The sequence below is a fragment of the Podarcis raffonei genome, chromosome 5 (genome assembly GCF_027172205.1).
Source record: "Podarcis raffonei isolate rPodRaf1 chromosome 5, rPodRaf1.pri, whole genome shotgun sequence".
Taxonomy (NCBI): domain Eukaryota; kingdom Metazoa; phylum Chordata; class Lepidosauria; order Squamata; family Lacertidae; genus Podarcis; species Podarcis raffonei.
In genome coordinates this window covers 68758635-68764634 of record NC_070606.1, presented here as the reverse complement: position 1 = coordinate 68764634, position 6000 = coordinate 68758635, and the positions used below count along the sequence as shown (strand labels likewise).

Genomic DNA, 6000 nt, shown 5'->3' with positions numbered 1-6000 from the left:
AAGTAGTAAGCTACAGAACTTACCATCACTGGTGCCTGCAACACCCCAGCCAGGGCTGCACGGAGGATGGCAGAGGGTAGTATACATCCTGCAGCTCCTAGTCCTTAGAGCCATAGCCTACGGAAAGAAACACAACAGAGACCACATGGGCTAGAGAATATATGTCATGATTGAGCACCCTTTGCAGTAACTGAACCAAGCAGGGGCCCTACAGGGGATTGATGGTGCTCTGGAGATCTTGCACCTACAACAGTGAATGGCTTTCTGCCACGGTATCTGCAATGTGGCCTGAGTGTTGTACTTTATGGTGTCTCTGTCCAAAATGTGGGCCAAGGGAGAGAATCATGAACACTGGGCTGGTATCTCCTGCTCCCCACCCAATCCCTATGACATCTCACATGACTCACTCTCCTTTGGGTCTCCAGCAGTGCTGATATGCTTACCCACCCATGCAAGTCTGATACTTTACACCAGCAAGTCCATGTATTGTACAGCAGAGCAAGGTTGCCACTGCAGAAACATCCTGTTGTTACAGAGATCCCAGCACTTTTCTTTGCAGGTATCAGGGGGATTTCAACTTACAGTCTACATTTCTGAGGCCAATTGTGAGGTGCCTCCAGAACAGAAATGTTTATTTTGATACTCAGCCTTATTGCATGTAAGCAGCTTATACATATCTGTGATAAACTTGTAAATAATAATGATAATTTTATTCTCTAACCCCACTGTATTTTCCTTTGTGGACTTAATGATGCTGAAAATCTCTTTAATGTCTATCTAATCAGCTTCTATTATCCATTTCTCTATTCCATTTCACAAGAGAGAGACCACTTTTCTCTCTCTTCAGAGAAGGAAATCAGGACAAAGGTGCCTGCAGAAAACTGGTGTGGGGCCCCAATTCAGATCAGAAACATTCCAGACAGAGCCCTGTAGCTTTTTTCTTCAAAAGAAGACAGCTTATGAAAGCTTTTGCTTTTCTTTTTTTTAAAAGGGTGAACAGCATAGTGTGTCATTTAGAGACCCTGCAACATGGCTAGATTTCAGGTATGCCTACATTAGAAAACAGCTTTCTTTGTTCTTTTAAATCAAGAGGAATTACATGCAATTTCCAACAACGCCTAGAAAAATATTAGTGACAACGCCTCAAAAATCTCTGTACCTAACTGCAGTGTACTTCAGTTTCTTAAGGAAAAGTATACCTTAAAATTCCAGATCTTGCAGAGGCCTAAGCAAGATTTCTCCATTGTAATATATTGTGTGGGTGTACTTTTGGGGTGATAGCTAACATTAGAGTAGACCCATTGAAATTTGTGGTCTTAAGTCTTTAGGACACAGCATGATTTAGTTGAATATCACCTATAGTTTCCCAATTGTTTTTGGTTATGTGTTTGTTTTCTTAGAGCTTGTGCCTGAGAATTATGGAGAGACATGTTTGTGCTTGTAGATGCTGTATCTGCTATTCTACCTTCTCCTTTTAACCCTATTTCCCTTATTTATCTTTTTGGACCTGAAAACCTTGCTTTGGAATATGTTCTTTTGTTTTGCATGCCAGGAATATTTTAATATGAACTATGAATGCTGAGTAATTGTGAGATGTGTCAACAATATTATCAGGGCTCACTCTGGGTGGGCATCTCAAGTAGGATCACAGATGTGAATGCCCCCAATGTTTACAGGAAAACAAAGACAGACAGACACATCACCCAACTGACACAGTCCTTTTCCTCTCCCCAAGTAATGTAACCTAATCATTGTAAGTCCTGATAAACAAAGTCTATATTCTGACACAAAGTATAACTTATTTGGAAGCTCGGTAAAATTAATCTAACCTCATCTGATTGCAATTTTCTCATAAATTCTGTGTACCAAATGTTTCCCAGCCAAAAGCAGCACTCGTTCCTATATACAATGTACTATTTCATATCTATTTCATATCTGCTTTCATTGGGCTTTGAGTGATGGAGTTAGTCAGTTTTAAAACAATAACTTTAAAACTCATTACAAAAGAGACAACATAAACCTGATCAGAATTTGTTAGTGTTGTTACTGATTTGTGGGGTTATTGTTTAAGAAATCTCCATTTCCCTTTTGAATTTTTTCTGTTTGTATGTTCTCCCAAGCTCTGAATTACTGCCAGTGATTAATTTGTGACAGAAATGTGGTAGGAACTATAATAAGGTATTCTGAAAAAACAACCAGTTCAACTGCAAAAATCAAAAGCAGCCCTACAATGAAAGGTCATCTAAATGGAAATGGACCATATACAAATAGGGAAGTTTTGTTTAGGTGCCAACTGGGAAGCTATTATTTTTCCCCAAGATGACATTAGAACACCCCCTTGAGCTCTATAATTGTAGATTAATGAAAATAAAATTGATGTTCTGTCTCTTACTGTTCAGTAGAGAGAAAGCATATGATCATGAACAAAGGCACATACCCCACTGAACTAAATAGCCAGACTAACTTCAATTGATTTGAACAGTCATGGATTACAAAAGCATTGCCTCCCACTTGTCCTTCTATACCCATCAAAAGCAGAAAGCAAAAGCAGAACTTCATTTTAGTGTTATAAGAATTGCAACTGATAGAAGAGAAAGTAAGGGAGATAAAGCATCTGCCAAGCAACCTTCTTCTATCTTCCTCACTAGCCACTTATCGTCATCTCTCAGTGCACAGAGGAATGGACTGCAATTTTGACTTTATGTTCCAGCATTTCTATTTCATGCCAAGAAAACTACCGTATCATGTTTTCTGGATTGACACATTTGCTTGAGGGGCGACACTTAGTGTTTGTTGTGGGACTTGCTGTATGCGGGTACCAATTTGCAGGTGTTGTCCATTGTTATTTATTTATTTACTATTATGTATTACGGTAAATCAGTATTCAGCCCTACAAAAAGGGACACATGTGGCGCTGTGGTCTAAACCACTGAGCCTCTTGGGCTTGCCGATCAGAAGGTTGGCAGTTCGAATCCCCGCAACGGAGTAAGCTCCCCCGTTGCTCTGTTCCATCTCCTGCCAACCTAGCAGTTCGAAAGCACGGCAGTGCAAGATAAATAGGTGCCGCTGCGGCGGGAAGGTAAACTGTTTCTGTGTCCTCTGGTTTCTGTCATGGTGTTCCGTTGTGCCAGAAGTGGTTTAGTCATGCTGGCCACAGGAATCAGAAAGCTGTCTGTGGACAAACACTGGCTCCCTCAGCCTGACAGCGAGATGAGCGCCACAACCCCATGGATGCCTTTGACTGGACTTAACTGTCCAGGGGTCCTTTACCTTACCTCTGCCCTACACCCATAGATCTCAGATTGATTTACAACATTAAATTACAATATAAAAAAGCCACATGCATAATAAAAATAACAAAAACAAACCAGTAACACATTTTAAAGGGCATCAGAAGTCAGTCAGCCAAAGGCCTAGTTAGAGAGGATATGCCTTCACCTGTCTGTGGAGCACAGTACAAGCATATAAGACAAATCTTGGGGGGGGGGTAGGTGTGGGGCTGAGAGCCTGAGCAGGCTTAGTCCCACCATTATCCTAAACCAGAGGTAGGCAACCTAAGGCCCGGGGGCCAGATGCGGCCTAATTGTCTTCTCAATCCGGCCTGTGGACGGTCTGGGAATCAGCGTGTTTTTACATGAGTAGGATGTGTCCTTTTATTTAAAATGCATCTCTGGGTTATTTGTGGAGCCTGCCTGGTGTTTTTACATGAGTAGAATGTGTGTTTTTATTTAAAATGCATCTCTGGGTTATTTGTGGGGCATAAGAATTTGTTGATTGTTTTTTCTTCAAAATATAGTCTGGCCCACCACATGGTCTGAGGGACGGTGGACCGGCCCATGGCTGAAAAAGGTTGCTGACCCACCCTAACCTTTCAAGTACAGTGGTACCTCGGGTTACATACGCCTCAGGTTACTGACTCCGCTAACCCAGGAATAGTACCTCGGGTTAAGAACTTTGCTTCAGCACGAGAACAGAAATCGTGCTGCTCCAGCACGGCAGCTAAAGTGGTGCTTTAGATTAAGAACAGTTTCAGGTTTAGAACGGAGCTCCAGAACGAATTAAGTACTTAACCTGAGGTACCACTGTACAGATTGAGAAGGAGAAGGGGACGACAGAGGACGAGATGGTTGGACAGTGTTCTCGAAGCTACGAACATGAGTGACTAAACTGCGGGAGGCAGTGGAAGACAGGAGTGCCTGGCGTGCTCTGGTCCATGGGGTCACGCCAGAGTCAGACACGACTAAACGACTAAGACTGGATGCGGTGCAAGGACGGGCTTTCCACACGCCCTCCCAAATGGCCAGAGAGGAAAGCAAAAGCGACCGGCTGCCATCTAACAAGTCCCGCTCTCCCGCCCGCCTCAGCCAATCCGCAACGCCCACCCGCCCTTCGCCGCAGTTGGCTCTCCAGGGGTGAAAGTCCCGCCCCTGGAGAGGGGCCGAGCCTGTCAATCAAGCAGAGGAAGCCGAAAGAAAGCCGAGCTGGCCGGTTTCCGCTGGTAAGGGGAGTTGGCGGGAAGGGGGGGAGGGGAGTGGCGTCAACCAGGGAATGCGAACCAGCGGAAAGAGAGAGAGGAGAGGGTCAGTTCGTCGCGGGGGAGGGGCGAGCTCCCGAAAAGGGCTGTGCGCACGCGCGGTCTCGTGTGTGTGTGTTTTTTTCCCCCAGGCTCGTTATTGAGACGGCGCGCGCAGCCCTTTCTCGTTGCGACCGTCTCGTGCTAGGCTGGCGGCAGCGATTGTAACAGCAGGAAGGTCTCATTCTGTCCTCCGTATACGAATCTTAAGGTGGGGGCGGGGAACGTGCTCACGAGCATGTGCAGAATACAGCCACTAATGTTATTGTAGGATTCCCGTCCCCCGTTGGCAGCTGGCCAGAAAATGGAACAGGCAAGAAGTAACAGTAACTGGCTTGCTGCTGCTGCTGCTGGCCCGTGAATACAGAGAGGTTTCCTGTACAGGTGAAACTTTTACAGAAAGGTAGCCGTGTTGGTCTGCCATAGTCAAAACAAAAAAAAATTTTTCCTTCCAGTAGCACCTTAAAGACCAACTTAGTTGGTCTTTAAGGTGCTACTGGAAGGAAAAAAATTTTTTTGAGGTGAAACTTTGTCATTGGGTGGGTAGGGGGGCAAGTTGCTCGGCTAGTGCAAAAATAGGCGATTCTGCATGAACCCCAGGCTCAGTTTTATTAGTCATTTAAGTGTTGGATGCAGCATATGAACTTCAGTGCTTGTGTGGTATCTCGGGTTAAGTACTCAATTCATTCCAGAGGACCATACTTAACCTGGAACTGTTCTTAACCTGAAGCACCGCTTTAGCTAATGGGGCCTCCCACTGCTGCTGCGCCGTCGGAGCACGATTTCTGTTCTCATCCTGAAGCAAAGTTCTTAACCCGAGGTAATATTTCTGGCTTAGCGGAGTCTGTAACCTGAAGCGTATGTAACCTGAAGCGTATGTAACCCGAGGTACCACTGTATATAAAAAAGACCCACATCAAAGGCTTCTGAATGAACATAGCAGCAGGCATAGGATAAAAGGAGAGTGCCTCGTGGGTCAGTAACTGGTTAAAGAACAGCAAGCAGCTGGGATGAATGCGCATTTCTCACAAGAGGGAGGCAGAATACCCCCAGGATCTCTCTTGGGACCAGTCTTTTTTAAAGTCTCCAAAAATCACCTGAGGCGGCAGTCAAGTTCTGTGGTGACAGTTCAGTATAGTGAGAACAGACTGTGAGGAGCTGGGAAAGGATTTCACCCAAGTGGTGAGCTCAAAATGGGAAGTGCAGTTCAATGTCAAGTGATACACAGAGAAGCGAAATACTGTATAACTTTACACGTACGCTTATGGTGTCTGAACCCATCTGGTTTAAGAGCTTCTGCTCACTTATTGGATTGCAAACAAGCCCATACAATCAGGGACCCAGTCAGTGCACACTTGTCATTGATAGACCTTTTACAGTGTACTCTTGGCCACGCTTACTCCGATGTAATCCCAATGGTAAACAAG

At 44.7% G+C, this 6000-nt stretch overlaps 1 protein-coding gene across 2 annotated transcripts in view; it reads left to right on the top strand.

Moving 5' to 3' along the window:
- Positions 1-4360: 4360 nt before the first annotated feature.
- The window catches only part of NMNAT3 (nicotinamide nucleotide adenylyltransferase 3), a 40175-nt gene continuing 38535 nt past the window's right edge, over positions 4361-6000 (top strand). The window contains exon 1 of one of the 2 annotated variants that reach the window (XM_053389988.1): positions 4361-4498. The gene's annotated coding sequence lies outside the window, so the exon portion shown is untranslated. Of the gene's footprint in view, positions 4499-4678; positions 4752-6000 lie in introns of those variants that run through there. The other variant, XM_053389987.1, reaches the window with a different exon arrangement.